At 45.9% G+C, this 15,889-nt stretch overlaps 1 long non-coding RNA gene across 1 annotated transcript; it reads right to left on the minus strand.

Annotated features, from left to right (window-relative positions):
• Positions 1 to 13,336: 13,336 nt before the first annotated feature.
• On the minus strand, positions 13,337 to 15,501 carry LOC130146426 (uncharacterized). Its single transcript, XR_008820907.1, has 3 exons — positions 15,412 to 15,501; positions 14,173 to 14,406; positions 13,337 to 13,451 (listed from the first exon to the last, which is right to left on the minus strand). It is a non-coding gene; the product is annotated as an uncharacterized LOC130146426 (long non-coding RNA).
• Between the last annotated feature and the right edge of the window lie 388 nt (positions 15,502 to 15,889).

Below are 15,889 nucleotides of genomic sequence, written 5' to 3' on the forward strand. Positions count from 1 at the left end.
CATCCCAGCTGCGGCGCAGCCGAGGAGGTCTGATAAGCCGGTGCTTGCCTCTCTGGCTTTGTCATGCCGCTGGTGCTGGCAGCAAGACAATAGGCTGCGCTGCTAAAGGTGAGGTGTCCCTGAAAAATATTCCACTCCTGCAGGCAGGCAGAGCTGCTGTCAGTCACAGGCAGGGGCAAGCCCTGCAGGAGAGTTCACCAGCCACTGGAGGGGAGCTTATCTGTATTCAGCGAGTCCCTCATTGAAGGGAATTATGCAGAGAAGGAAAGTTTCCTCTCTTCCTCTGTGTTGCTTTCAAGTTATGGGAAGAAATGTGGAGCTGGCACAGCCCTCAAGAAGAACTCAGGCTTGGGTCAGTCACTAGATGTCACCCCACCAGTCCCCAACCCTGCACTGCTTCCCAGTGTTGGCCAGAGCCCTGCTAGCACGGAGTTACACAATGACACTTGGACCCCCAGCAACCATGGGGTGGTCCAAAGCTGGACTTGAACTGTGTTGGTGAGGGTCTTGGTGCCCTCTGTAGCTGTGTGCACAAAAAGTGGGGCGCTGCAACCCCAGGAGCTCTGCTGGCATCCTGGCTGCATCCCAGCCTGAGGGACTGATGGGGGGGGGGGGGGGGGGCGGGGCTCTGCGTGGGGGCAAGTTTGGCACAGGGCCATGAAGATCGGGATTTCTGCCCAAGGAAATCCAGGAGGACCACAGGGATGGTGAGACACTGCAAGAGCCCCCGTGCCCCTCACTTGAGGGGACGGTGAGTGGTGTTTCAGGAAGGTGCTCAATGTATCACCCACTCTAAGTGTTCCCCCCCTACACACACACAGAGTTAGGGATGTTTTATGGCCAGATTTTCTCTCAGCTCTTCTCAATAGAGAAAAATAGCAGGAGGAGAGCTTCTGCAGTTGCTGGCAGGGATGGCAAGTGATGAACAGATAATGAAGGCTTTATTCTCCATTTGTTTAGCTGTTTGGGGGGGGGGGGCGGGGGGAAATGAGCAAGACCTTGTAGAGAATATCGGTGACGTTCTTTTGGATGTATGATAAAATAGATGCTATCGAATTCCTCCTCAGAAGTTAATTTGCTGCCGCAGCCAATTGAAATGGCAAAGCTCGGAGCGCCCTTTCCTAAGTTATTTAGTCTCCAGGAAACACCTTGTGAGCCATATACAAACCTAACCCTTTTAATTGGAGCACACAGCAAGCCTATGAGCTACAAAGATATTTGACTAGTTCATGCTGTAATCAAGTTTAGTCATCATTATGCAAAACTAATTAGCAAGTCAGAATCTTTTTTTTTCTCTCACTAAACCATTGCTGCATTTAGAAATGAGATCCCCAAGATCTTCCCTTTCCCTGCCCTTTCCTGCTGCTATTCTGGAATTAAAGCTTCTCTTTCCATCACGACAAAGGATGTGGTGAATATAAAAAAGTCTTCTTCAGCTCCTTCCTAAAATGTCAAAAACTGAAGAACACTTGGGTTTCTTTCCCAATTATTCTGTTCTTGGAATTCATTATTGCAGCAAAAATTTGAGATGTTTTGAGCAGTTTATATGACTTCCGAAAAAACAGACTTACCCCTGCAATCTTTGGCAAGCAGGGTTTCCAACTTGCCAGAAATGTTTGCTTAATATTTCTGTTTCCAAAGTGGACTTCAGCAACATTTGTTGTTGGTTTTTTGGGGTGTAAATTCCTGTGAGTCAGAAGCATTGAGAAAACAGTTTGCAAAGGTATTTTTTTTAAAGAAATCCCTTCCAAAACAAGACATACCCTTATTCCTTCTCGGTGTGTGCACCTTTCTTGCTGAGCACAGCAATAGCTCCCCAGATTTGTGGTAGCCCCAGCAGGTCGGTGTCTCAGCAGCGGGAATCCCAGGAGCCCACCCCAGTCTGCAGGTTTCTGAAACCTGCCAGAGTAGCAAGGATCCTCCTCAAAGCACAGTTTCTGGCTGTGCAACAAAACGCTGCATGCTGGTGAGACCTCATAGCTTGAGCTTTTCAGGTTACCTGCCCAGTAAGATTGTTGTGCTCCAGGGTCCTGAGTTTGTACATCATGAAATTCCACCACAGCGTGTTTTATTGACTGAGTGCAAGTGTTTCCTGGGTCCCTAATTCTGGCATAATCTTCCTTGCAAATGCCTTGCAAAACCTGGAAGGATGGAAACATCAGTTCCTTTGCATGTAAGTAGTGAGCTTGCCCAGTGTCTGCAAACCCTACAGTACGGTATCTCTAACACAGCACAATCCGGCTGCCATTCTGCATGGAGCTGAGGACTTCCCATGGCTGGTTCAGGGGACTTTTTTGGTTTAGCATTGTCTTCTCACAGGAGTAGGGTCTGTTGGTCCTACTCAATCTCCTCACCTCTTACTTTCTGAAAAACTCCAGGATTTGCAAGTTTTCTTCCTGTTAGTAGGTGTGCTCCTGGTAGCAGGGACCTTGCTCCCCCTGTGGCTCCAGGGACTGGCCACGATCGCAGCAGCCAAGGCAGGGTGATCAGGACACTGGGATTTCTCCACTGATCAGCCCGTCTCATGGCCTCAGCCTGGGTACAGGTGTGTGTAGCATGAACACCTTTCTAACCAAGGACTTCTATTATTTTTTGGGGGGGAAGCAGTGGAATAAAGGGAGGATAAAGGCTCACAGCATGACTTTAGTTAGAAGGAAATCACTGAAAGTCACCTACTCCAACCACCTGCTCAAAGCAAGATCAGCTCTGAGGTCAGACCAGGTTTCTCAGGACTTTATCCAACCTGGTCTTGAAAACCTCCAAGGATGGAGGTTTGCCCACAACCTCTCTGGGCAACCTACTGCCATGCCTGACTGTCCTCACTGTGGGAAAGTTGCTCCTTGGCTGTCTTGCAGTGGACCAGCATACTACCGTCTGCCAACGTACCTTACTTGAGTACAAGCTCTGCTCTTGCCTCATGTAAGGAAGGACTAACAGCATTTTGGAGGACAGGGCTGGGATTCTGGAAGATCTTGGAAAATACGGCATGCAATTCAAGTGAGGAGTCTGCTCCTTTAGATGCTCCACCAAGACAGAATAGGGAACGACCAGCTACACACGGTAGCGTGGAAAAGGACTTGGGTGTCACGAGTTGAGCATGATAATGCAAAAAGAGGCAAATAGTGTTGACAGGAAAGCCTCAGGGGGCATATGGGATCTGTCTGGAGTGTTGCCGTTCAAAAGAGATGAATGCAAAAGTTGAGCAGTGAGGAGGAGAATTATTAGCGTTAACCTGCAAAGAAAGGCTGAAATAATTGGAGGTATTTAGTCAAGAGAAGACTTAGGGGAAACATAATAGTCTGCAGTTACACAAAAGGTTTCTGTAAAGAGGAAGAGAATAATTTGTTCTGCATGTTCATTCTGCTTAGGAGTTGGGGTAATTACACCACAGTTAGGGAAATTCAGATTAGTTATTAAGAAAAGTCTTTTTAATGTAAGGATAGTTAAACATTGCTATATATTTTTCCTGTGTTTGTTGTGGAGCTCCCATTGCTGGAGGCTTTTAGGAACAGCATCATCTCTACAGACACCTTTCCTGAAGGCCACAGAGCTTTTCTCAGGTCAGGGAGAGTGGAAGAGGTGATGCCACCTCCCGAAGACCTGTTCCAGCCCTATTTTCTATGGGTCTGGCATGCAGGTAACTGTGTCTTTTCCAAAAGTGTTTGTGCACGAACTGCCACGCTGAAGATCTTAGCACCTTTAAGAATCGGATAGTAAGTCCCTTCTGAAAACAAGGTGGATGGTCCTAAAGCACTTCAGATGCCTTAGAGCTCTGCCTTGTTTTCACCGCCCTCGTCTCTGAGCAAGTAAACCTCTGACGTTGTTTTACGTAAGACTAAGGCAGTAATTAAACTTTAAGCAAATAAGGACTCATAGATTAGGAAGTCCTGCACCTCTCTAGGGTGTCCCTGCACGTTTGGTGCTCTAAGCACTTCAGACTCATCATGCCATCCCCTTGGGTGCAGCCTCTGGTACAAAATAAATTACCTTAGCCAGGGCTTCTCACTCTTCTCTGCAATTCTGCCCAAGCAACAGAACTTCATTATTGTGATGGCTCATGACAGCACATGGGGTGGCCGGGCCAAGTTTTCACTGGAGATGGTGGGAATTTGATGTGTTTGGAGAGAGACTGATGTGTTTCTTGTGGTCCCATGTATGAAAAAGAAAAAAAAAAAAAAGACAAGGACTGGCCAGGAGTGTCAGCAAAGGTCCTTTTCAGTAAAGCCTGCTGAGTTGATGCTGGAAGAGAAGGTTCCACCACCAGCTCTGTGACCAAGCTTGAGGGAGGTGCACAGTAATAGTGCCTGCTTTCTTGGTTATAAAAAGGAATCTCATGATTCAGTGTGAAAAGGCTCAGAATACAGATTTATCTCGAAATCCGCCCTTATTGCAGCAGTATCCACCAACCCACAAACGCCATAAGCACTGCAGCTTGGTCACTTATTTTAAACACCGAGTTTCACAGGTTGCCTATTTCCCAGCATGTGCTGATGTCAAACTTTTGATGTGAGATATCTAACGGGGAGAAGAATGGCATGTGTGAGATTTGCTTATGGTGCATTTTTTAGGCTGCCATTAAACTGATCTATTGCTGGAACAAACAATAAAAAACTGATTAAAACTCAGCCCTTCATAAATTAAACATTGTTGTCTCTAGCTGGCAAGCCTGCTACTTGGCAGAAAGCTAGAACAATTGAACTTGGAGCAATGTGTATCTACAGAGTGACAGGCTGGGGGGATTTATTCCTTTTCCAAACCGCATTACCAAATAAAAGGTACATTGGCAAAATCAGAAAACTCCTGAACCCTGCTGGGCTAATGGCATTTGCAAAATACCTGTCCCAGGTGAGCTACTTTTCAAGCAGATAAGCTATCAAACTGCCTGCTTGAAGGTTTGGGGCTTTTTATGAATATAGATATTTTAGTTAGGGTGATTTGTATTAACTGCAAATGTTCTGCTGGGTGAATACAATGATAAACACTTGTGCCTGGTGCGTGGTGTCCTCGGAGTCATCTACAGCAGGAGGCTCTGGGCTCACCAGTGCAAGCACAGGATTAAATCGGCTCCTTTTCAACACGATTTCATTGTAAGGAAAGGAAGCGCAGGGGTAGGAAAGAGCTGTGAGAAGGAATAGCGCGTTTGTTCCTGTCCTGATGGGAACAGCATGCTGCATCCCCGCACAGTGCAGCTTCTGCTCTGCATTTGCACGTAGGTTGAGCCTCAGGTAGTATGTAAGGGCTGATTTAAGCACAGCCCTTTCTCTCCTTTTGCTGTTCTCTTACTCCCACTCCAGCTCCTACTCCAGGAAGCACCAAGAGGAGAACAAAGTCTTTTTCAAAGCTGCCTTCTGTGCTTTGTCAGACACCCAAAGGCAGCCCAGCCCAGTGGTGCTGCAAGCCCCACACCACCGCAGTCACTTTGATGTTTCCTCCAAGGGCCGTGCAGGAGGGATTCCTCTGCAGGGAAGGATCCCCTGAGCTTCAGCATTACCTTGGGAATGCCAAGGGCTTCAATCCCAGCCCTTTTTAAAAAAAAATCCCAGGTTTTTTTTTACAATACCCCTTCTTACTTACTCAGTCTTCTTTCTGTAGGTCCTGCCACGAAGATTGTCTGTTAACCCACGTCTCCCATAAGCTGCTGCTCGCTTCACCCTGTGGCATTCAAGGAACCCTTGAGTATTCATTCAGAATTATTATTGCCTCTTTTTTCCAGCTTCTTTCTGGGCTTGTAATGCACATAAGAAGATGATGGTATTGGAGCTGCTGGCAGGTGCTGCTGATGTGGTCCTGCAGCTGTGAGGAAATTAATCACTTCACGTGGGAATGTCCCTTGGACTCAAATATTCACAAGCGTGGAATATGATTTCAGAGGATCTTTCCCTGAACTAGCCACAGCAAGGGTTGTCCATACCTACCTGTCGTGTGTTAGAGGGAGGACAGTTAACCTGGTGCACACCAGCTCAGTCTTTTCATCCTTCTCTTGCTTTACTTTGTTTTTCTGCCTGATGGACTGTACTGATGCCCTATGCCATCGCCCCTGGACATCCTCCACATTTAATAAACAAACATGGGTTCAGCATGGGGCTCCCCTCCATTTCCAGAGTACAGAAAACTCTGCTTGCTCAGTGAGAACAACAGAGAACTTCAGTGGTTCTGTGGAGTGCAGAGCTGGTGGTGGTATGCAAGAAGCAGCTCCTGAGTAGTCTCCAAAATGCTCTGCTTTGGAATGGATGTGGTCTTTCTGACTAACAGACTGCTACATCTGGAGGCTTGTGAAGAAGGGTTCCGGGGGGGGGGGGGGGGGGGGGGGGGGGGGGGGGGCGGGGGGGGGGAAGAAGAAAAAAAAAGCCAGCCACAGGACAGGAAAAGATGTACCTTAAAGGTATCTGGAACCCAATTCCTCTGTGACATTGAAGAACAGAAGGGTAACTCCCAATAGGAATAACCCTGGCATGAATGGGGAATGGACATGGGACGGCTGTGCTTGCTGTCTTAGTGGTAATCAGCCTTTAAACACAGAAATGTTCATTATCAGCATCTCCACCTGTTTATCCAAGTTAAAGCACCTTAAGAAGCAATTGCTGCACATTTTTTCATCCTGTAGTGCAGCATCTTTAGGCAAACAGGATCCATTTAGAAAAGTCTGCTGCCCAGTGCCGCTTTGTCCCCAGGTCATTTCTCTGAGAGATCCAATAGCTGGAAATTGGAGCCAGTTATGACCTGGGTGAGCTCTTCGTGGAAACTATGGTAGATATCCTGTCACCTTTTCAAACCAAATGGCACTGCCCAAGTAGGATAATGATAAATATTGCAGTCTCACTTTTAAAATCTGAAATTTGTTTGTGTTTTAAATTGTTTTGTGTTATTTTCCAGTCACAGGATCTTAATGGTCTTTTTCCTGCTAAAGAGGGTTCTTTAGCATGAAGATAAACTTCTCTTCCAACTACCTACAGTCAGCTTGTGGGTGAATGACCACCTTCTAACATCCCAGGCAGTGAGGACCAAGTGTTTGATGTCTAATCCACCTGTCTGTGTGCACATTAAGGTGGCACAGTGGAGGACCCGCTGTGAAACCCACCTTTCTCGACCACCACCCTGCACAGCACCAGCCTTGGAACCAGCATTGGTGCATCTGCTAGACCTTTCCTCTGCTAAACCGTTACCTTCTCTCTGCTGCATCTCCAGGTACAACAGCTGTGGAGTAGAAAGGATGTTGGACCTAAAAGAATTATATTTTCTATTGCATCCAGAAAGAGTGGGAAAGCACACAGTGCCAGACCCAGCTCAACAGGGCCACTCTAATGGGAACCGTGGGACAAGCTAGAAAGTAAGGTGCTATAAGGGGCAGTATCTGCTCCCCAGGCAATATTCAAGGAGAAAAATTGTGCCTAGTTTCAAACATTTACTCCTGTCATGACTGCCAGTACAGTGAACATTAAGGGCTAAAGGAAATCCTGGCACCTATTTATCTGTCCCTGGACTCCTCTGCTACACTGAAACTAGATTGAAAATCTGTCCATCAGCTTTAAATTAAAGCAAAGGGTTTCCAGGCTGGGCTTGGTAAAAGACTTAGTGAGATGATCCTGCGTAACAGAACTAGCGGCAGAGCTGAGGTGCCTCAGCACAGGATGCGAGACATGCTGCATGACGGTCAGCCAGGACACTGTTCCTATGACCCACAGACATCACTGATTCTGTCCACGTGGACACACTCACTCTGTCTCCTCACGGTGCTGGCAGCGGCAAGCTGTTGTGTAAGTCTGCCAGACTGAGCTGCCTTGCAACCTGTGTGGAGTTTCTCTGGACACATGGACAATGTCTGTCTACCCAGGGAAGGGGAGCCCTGCCTCTGGGCTTCCCACCGGCACAGGAGCAAGGTGCGTGCATCTTGCTGGGGCTGCTAGCAGTTCCCGTTCCTCCTTTTGGCTGCGGTTGCTCCATCTGAGGCAGAAATACACCGTTTGCCCTCCCAGTGACATCGCTGATGCAGCGCATCAGCAGAGATCGAGAGCTGTGGGGTCATTTAACCAGCGACTGCCCAGCCACGGTATAAAGTTCTATCTGCGCTAATAAAGAGACCTTAAAATTCATATCCTTGTGTCTTTTACTTGCTTCTGTGCAATTTCTTTTTCAACCTTGATGCTATCTGGCTGCAGTTAAATAGCTCCAGTCTAAAGGATACCTCCTTGATATTGATTCTGACTGCTTAAACTTTGTTATTTCATTCAATCTTTTGCTCGATACTACACCACACATGGACACCCTGGCCTGCATATTTAGTCTTCAGCTATTATTGGTTTGGTATTAAATGGCCTGTTTCAACATAAAACACACAGAATATTAATCTTAATTTTAAGAAGCTAAACAAGTATGTAAGTAGATGACATTTCGATCAATTAAGTTGGCTCCTCTTTCTTCCCCAGATTAGCTTTCTACAAAGGGCTTCTGCAGCAAAACAATGTCTTTAGGAAGAGGGGAGAAACTCGGAATAGAAACCATGTCGCTGAACTGCAGGCACCCCCTGGCTGGCCTGGGACATCAGTAAGCAGCTGGTACCCAGAGCAGGACAGACTTCAGCTCAGTTCTGGACACACAGGAACTCTCCTGCACAGCTGCATCTGGTCTCCGAAGCTCCAGGTAGACACGATTTGGCCATGGTTTTGACACAGAGAATTGGGAAGGCTTTACAGAGCTTTGTTCCCTAAGTCACAGTGCTTTTTTAGGAGCAGCTGGTGAAAAAGCAACACTGAAAGGGGCAGCAGTGCTGCAGAGAGGCAACTGCTGCCACTTTGGTCCTTGCTCTGCTCCTTGCAGTAGTGAAACTCTGGTGAAAAGGGCAGATCTCATAATGTCCAGCTCTCAGGGTGCCTGGGAAGCCTGTGCTGTGGTGTCAGGATTTTCCTCGCATTGTTACCCCAGCGGGGTTGGAGTGGCACTACCTCATGCTCTCAGGCATCTGCTGTGCTCACCTCCAAGGGCAGTGGCAGCGGGCCCTGCCTCCAAGCGCCAGTCCATGGGTGTGCAGCATCACAGCCGTTCGTGTGTGGCAGCCCAGGGGACCTGAACAGACTGGGAGGGAGATTCTGGAGCCAAGCAGATATTTGCACAGAAACATCTCATTTTGATTGGAAGCACTGGGGCTTTGCTGAGTGAAAGACATGGAAGTGGGGAAAACAAAACCTGTAAATCTTCTTCCCTTCCATTAGAAAATCAAAGTTCTTACTAAAAGTGTGTTTCAAAATGGCTAGTTTTATCCAGTTCGGCTGTTTCTTTGCCTCTGCTCCAGTCACTAGGGCAGAACAGAGCTTGTACAAACCTTGAACTGGTCCATCCGACATGTGGTTGTCCTTGTTCTCTTGTGGCTGCTGTCTCCCAGCTCTGCCCTTCATTAACCACCCTCCCCTGTTCTGAGACAGGTGGACATGTTAATCATCCAGTTCATTAGCCAGTGCCATCCCATGGGGTCGGGGTAAAGTGCAAGCCTGTATATCTTAGCTTCACCATGCTGACAGCTCGTTCCTTCACAGCTAGCAGGCAGGCAGCTGATGCAGCTTTAAAATGTCATAAATCTGCTCTGAATCACAGCCTTGCTTCCCCCCCCACACACACACCCAACCCCTGGTCAATCAGGAAGAAAAGAAAATGCTTGGCACAAACCACTCACCCTGAAAAGTCTTTCCACAGTACTGCATGCCGTGGATGCCTGTCCCTGCTCCTCCTCCTCCTCTCTCAGCTCATGCAGGTGATGGCAAATGCCCCAACCTTGGCCATGCTCAAACCTCATGCGTGAAGGGTGTGAGATGTTCCTACACCACGGAGCAAGGCTTTGGGAACCTTCTGCTTCTAGAGAGGCCCTGTAAGTCATGATCAGTAAGAAGAAATAGGCACCACCTGGAGGGTCCTTCACCCCATCCCAAGGCTGATACCATCTCTCCCCACTGACTGAAGAGGTGACGGTGAGCGCAGGCAGTGTGGCTAAGGCTGGTGAGATGTGCTTCACCCTCACGGACATCGAGACGCTGTGGTGGCCCTGGTTTCAGATTCTTTCTGCAACGCCATGCAGGAAGTGCTGCAGGAGGTGCAGACCCTTAACACCCAGCGGCACTAGTACCTCTGTGCCATGGGGACATGCCTGCACCCCACCTGCGTTCTGCATCGGTGAAGAGAAGCATACGAAAATTCTTTGTTCATTAAGAAAGAAACATAATCCAGGACCTTACTAGTAGAAATAAGAAAACTATGATTTGATCCATTTAGATTTTTGCCTTGGGTGTTTGGTTAAAGGGATTGTAGACTCAGAGTGACTTGCTCATGGGTCAGTTTGTAAGTATATTCCTCGTCAGTTGAGTAATATAATTGTTTGGGAAGGGGACGGTGATTTACGTACCCGTAGCAAATAACAGATTTTAGAGAAGAGAGCAATGAACAGTATGTAACAAGCTATTCTCATGAACCTTTAAGCTAATAAAGAATTGTACTAAACTGTGAAATTTTAGATGTCACAAATATCTTCAGCCAGGCTCAATAATTATGCAGGAAACCTCTTGTTGATTCAAGTGTATTGAAATAATTTTTGAGAATCCCGCAGGGCTTGAGCCCTGAAGGTAGCCTGAATGCAGCTCAAGAACAGAAGCAGAACTTGACTGTTACAGGGAAGGAAAGTTGAATATTTAACTCAGCACTTTAAAACCTTGGTGACAGCTGGAGAAAGTCATGGAACTGGGGTGGAGGGGAGATGCTTCAGCGTCATCCCAAGCATGAACTCCACTAGGAACTTGGAGGCAGGTCGGGAGCAGCACGGCTGGAAATGTTGGCTATGGCAGGGAAGACCACATGAGGTCAAATTTCTGCTAGCACACATCATGGCTTTTTGGCACCCAGAAGTCAGCATGTGGATGATGAACAGAAGTTTTGATTTTAATAGTAAGGGAAACAGCTAGACATGAGTCTTGGAAAAGCTGTCATGTACTGCCATCGATGTTCAAACGCTGCTGTAACAAGAAAGGACCGACTCCTGAAGCTCAAACCTGATCTCAAATCTATATACAAAGAAAAAGGAGGGATTTCTGACTGGTATTTCAGGACAAGCTGTCATTTGCCATTGATAGTGGCAAGCAACATTTCAAGTTAATCCTCAAAATATACAGAGCTGGCAATTTCAGAGCTAAAATTTTAATCACGTCTTAATGCTGTAATTTGTGTGTGGCGTCTTTTGTAACATAAACTCAAAATGTCAAGCGTCACGACAGACCATGTGCAAACTTACATTGCATGTATCCAGGCTTTAATCAAAGCTCCCTGGAGCAACATGTTGCCGGCACAGGTCCTGCGCCTCTAGATGAAGACCCAGGTTCAGCACCAACGCCCGGGAAACGCAGTTCAGACTAGAAACAGGTAGGAATTCCCTATGCCATGAGAGCTTTTTCCCTAAGGAATTCTCATGATACACCTGTCCTGTTCCTGCGATCTGCTGGTGGCTAGGACTGGTGATGGGATGGCAGGTAAGCCAGCCCGGGTACCACCCCCATGACAGCCCATAGACAGGCTGTGCTGCTCCGGACAATGTAAGGAAGAAGCAATTTCCGTGTCGTGTCTGGAACCCTGCCTGCTGCTGAAATGCACGGACATAAATTAGAGTTAACTACCCTGGCGATGGGAGCTGCCCTGGATTTACACTAAAATAAGGTGTTAAGGTGAGAGACGGTTCTTGCTTGCTGGAGTCAGGTTCACATATTTCAAGTGGGTATGAGCAGAAAGAGCAAAGTGTTTAATATCTACTAGACATACTGACTACTTACCCTGCATATTTATTTCGCCTGCACAAATTCATTACAGCGAAATTAAACATCTTTCCTAAATTATTAATAATCCTAAATGTTTATGAAAACACAGAACAAATAAACATGACAAACACTGTGATTCAGATGAAAGAAAAGATAATTATAATCCTTACATATTTGCATATGGAAAAATGAAGACTTTTGAGTTAATGAGATTTATCCTTCCCTCTGACCATTTTAGTGGAATATTTTTTAAAAATCTATTAAACTCCAGATTCCCGCATAAAACAATACAAAATACTACAAGAAAAAGACATTAGAGTCAATCTATTCTTCATGCTAGTCACAAAATCAATTGCATTTATTGTTCAGAAAAATTAAAAACCTTCCTACATTTTATTAAAGTGCACATCTCAACCATATAGGGAGATAAATAATTGATACATTCCAAATATATCACCTACAAAATATTTATTGGAAAAAAATAACTGGTTTATCACCCATTTCCTTCAATAGCAGTTCTGTGCTGTTTTGATGTTTACAACTTTAATGGCTTTTTTTTTAACAAGAAAACATGCCAGCTGCTTATTATTTCATTGTGCTTAACATTTTTTTATAACAAACTATCAAATTTGCTGAAGATAAAACCCATTATCGGAGGGAAACAGTTGTACGCTAACAGGTATAGCAATTTGGTTCTCTTAGTGTGATAGCACTTCAGCATTTCCACACCAAGTAATGTGTTTTTGTTGTGTTTGAGAGTCTATTGGTCCTTAAATCACGCCTGGATGTCTAGAGGATTTGTTTAAATCCTCCTGAAGGGGAGCCGCGAAGCTTGGTGAGTTCCGTGCTGTGAAATGCAAAGGTTGCAGGGGTGTTCCTTGTGGGCAGCTGGTGGAGGATGCTCTGGGCTCAGCACCGGCAGCAGCAAAGCTGCCCCACCGCTGCCCCACTGCAAAAGGGGCAGAAGGATGCTCCCCATATGTTCCCAGGTCTCCCACATCTGCCCCGTCTCACAGGCAGCAGGAGATGTGGCTTCCCACCCTCTACAAACACACACACTGGGCTTGAGCAGGGTGCAGGGACGAAGGGACAGCCCCACATCGTACCTGGACGAGGAGATCACGCTAAGTACTGCTAGAACCCTGAGGAACAGATCTCAGGGACAACTCCAGGTGCTCCCTCGGAGCTCTCTGTCTGCAGTCCTGTTTCCCCCAAATCCTCCCAACAGCCAGCCTGATCTTTATTTTCCTTTATCTTGCTCCACTAACTAGCCCGTAGCTCCTCTGCTGGGCAGGTATGTCAGCTTTCCTGGAATCAGCACCAAAACTGATTTTAGACTTTCTCACTGTGCAGAGCACCCATGGAGTTTGTTGCATGGTCTCCACACAGGCTCCTTCCTCCTGCTGCTGCTTTGCCTGTGGTTGCAAGGGGAAGCTGATTTGACAGACTACACAACTTTTGGAGCTCCCATGCTTTTCTCAGTATATCTATATCCACCACATGGCATTGTCTTATAGATATTAATCCTTCACCATCACTTGACTTATGGTGGTGTTGTTCCTCACAGCTGAACGTGGGACAGCAAACCACAGTGAGATCATGACATCCAGAACAGAAACATGAATGCTTTGGCCAGGTCACACCTTGATTGAAGGTCCTCCAAGTTCCCTGTGAATGTGGTAACATTTCTTTGGTAATACTCTTCATATCACCCTGTTAATACCAAATTTCTTAAGAGATCAAAGGGATTGGAAGGGTTTCTCAGTCCCTGAGCCTAGTCCCTGGCTTTTAGGAAGCTGCCATTACTCTTCTGGTTAGGAACTTTTTCTTTGCTAAACTACCCATATTCATGACCAATTTGTTCACAGTTGTTTTTATGTGGGGTTTTGTTTTTCTTTTTTTCCTGTCTAAAATTTCCAGCATTAAAGGATACCTTTGAGAAAGAAAAGCTGAAGTTATAATTTACTATGGCTCTGAAGGGTTTAATAACAGCAGAGTTTAGACTCCTGGATGTGCTTATTAAAGAGCTAAATCTTAGATCGTGAGATGCTATGGCATGTTTATTGAATGCAACATCCAATTAATCAGTAATTAATAGTCCAGCAAAGTGAAGTATATTGAAGTGGGTTTTGAGGAATGGGGAATGATTTCTTGGCATCAGGAAATGCAGGATTACGATGGAAATCACCAAGTGTCACTCAGGGTTGGACTTTACATAGGGTACTTAGGGCAAAGAGGTAAGGTGTCTCCTGCCATTCAACTAAAATGAGAACAGGGAAAGATCTGTAGCTGTGATAACAGAGAGGTAGAGATGAGAGTAAGGGCAAGTTCAGGCAGCATGCAAAATGAAACAAGTACTTGGTGCTCAAATGATGTAGTAATTACTCACCATGGGTTGGCCAAAGGGAACAGAGTCTTGGGTGTGAGAAGAGGTCACAATTAAAGTGGGAGCGAATCTCAGAACAGCTGCAATGATAAACTCCAGAGACGGGGACTCAGTAACCTCCATCCAGAATTTGGAAGGACTTAGCATGCCCAGCCATGCTTCTTGTGGCAAATGCATTCAGTAGATTTATCAGATTCAGGGTGACTGGGCATGACAGCAGAGTAACAAGTGTAGTACCTACAGATGAAACAGAAAAAAAAAAAAAAAAAAAGGTGCCTCTGGCTTGTTATTGTGACCTGAGTGTTAATAAAAGCTGTACGGTAAAGGTTGAATGAAAAATACCAAAACCAGTTAAGTGAATGGCAAATGAAATTACATACATCATGGTCTACCACTGGTAAATTGTGCCAGAATAATTCGATGTAGTTCCGTGATAAGAAAACTGCTTCCCTAGGTGGAAGAATTAAGGATGCCTCCCCAGAGATATTACTGGGAGTGGAAGCAAACTGTCTCCTGCAGAAGTAAGATGTGGCACATCCACCTTTGTAATTCAAAGCAGAGAGCTTCTATTTCACATGTTCACGACTCCAAATAAAGGCAGACTGAGGCTCCGTTTGGAGCTTTGTAGATTAAACGCCTTCAGGTTCAGAGGAGTCACATTGGTTCATTGCCTTCATTACAGCAAGAACGTTTGTTTGGCACTCCCAGAAAAATAAGCAAATAATTAAAACAGATCCTTGTATTCAGATAATTGCTTGATACACAAAAGGCTCTTGACTTCCTAAATCGTACAAATCTTTACCAGCAATCAGAATCTCCCTTTGGGCTCTGCTGTGTTGTTGAGTACATTTAACCAAGAACGTAGTGGGGGAAAAAAAAAAAAAAAGACTATTTATACTGGCTTTAGCCATATCTATTTCTTATTTGCAGCCCTTATTATTTGGCCAGTATAAACCAAGCTGCTGCACACATCCAGTTCTCCATTTCCCAGGGCAGTGGGGGACCAGGACCCCTTGGATAACAAAATGTGAGGGTGACACCAGCACATCGAGGAGTGGCTGCAGAGCTCCTCGGGCACATGGGGCCTACCCTGCAGACTCAGATCGGTGGATTTGCACGTTCCCCACAGCCTGTGGCTCCCAGGGCACTAACTGCCTTAACCACAGTGTCTGTATGTTTGCAACGCACCACATCTGCACCAGCAACCCCTCCCAGAAGCAAGGGGACACGCTTCAGAAATACCAGGCACTGCTGCTTCTTCCTCTCGGTCCTTTGGAAATTCCTTCTCCTTCCTGGTCTCTCCTGGCTCTGAGAGGCAATGTCGGGCTAGACACAGCAGCACTGTGTGGAGAAACATGGATTATCCTGAAGGAAGATGGGCAACGTCCACGGTGAAGGAAAACAGAATGATTTGGAAGAGAGCTGTTCCTGGAAGCACTCTTGTCAACCTAATGCTAACAGCATAGGTAATATAGGACAAGGACAATCTGCCTATGGATAAGAGCGCTGGGATATAGATATAGATAGATAAATATAAAGTAAGTTTTAGAAATACAGCTAAAACGAAGTGTTTAGGAAGGGAATTTTTCTAACCTGCTTTGTAACTCAACTTGGGGTAAAATAGGATTTTGGAATGTTGAAATTTCCTGAAGGATAGCAATTTCAGTTTTATACCAGCTTTTAGTGTGGTTTCCACCCTATGTTTTGTATCTCAACTTGG

This window comes from Falco biarmicus, chromosome 1, assembly GCF_023638135.1.
Source record: "Falco biarmicus isolate bFalBia1 chromosome 1, bFalBia1.pri, whole genome shotgun sequence".
Lineage (NCBI taxonomy): Eukaryota > Metazoa > Chordata > Aves > Falconiformes > Falconidae > Falco > Falco biarmicus.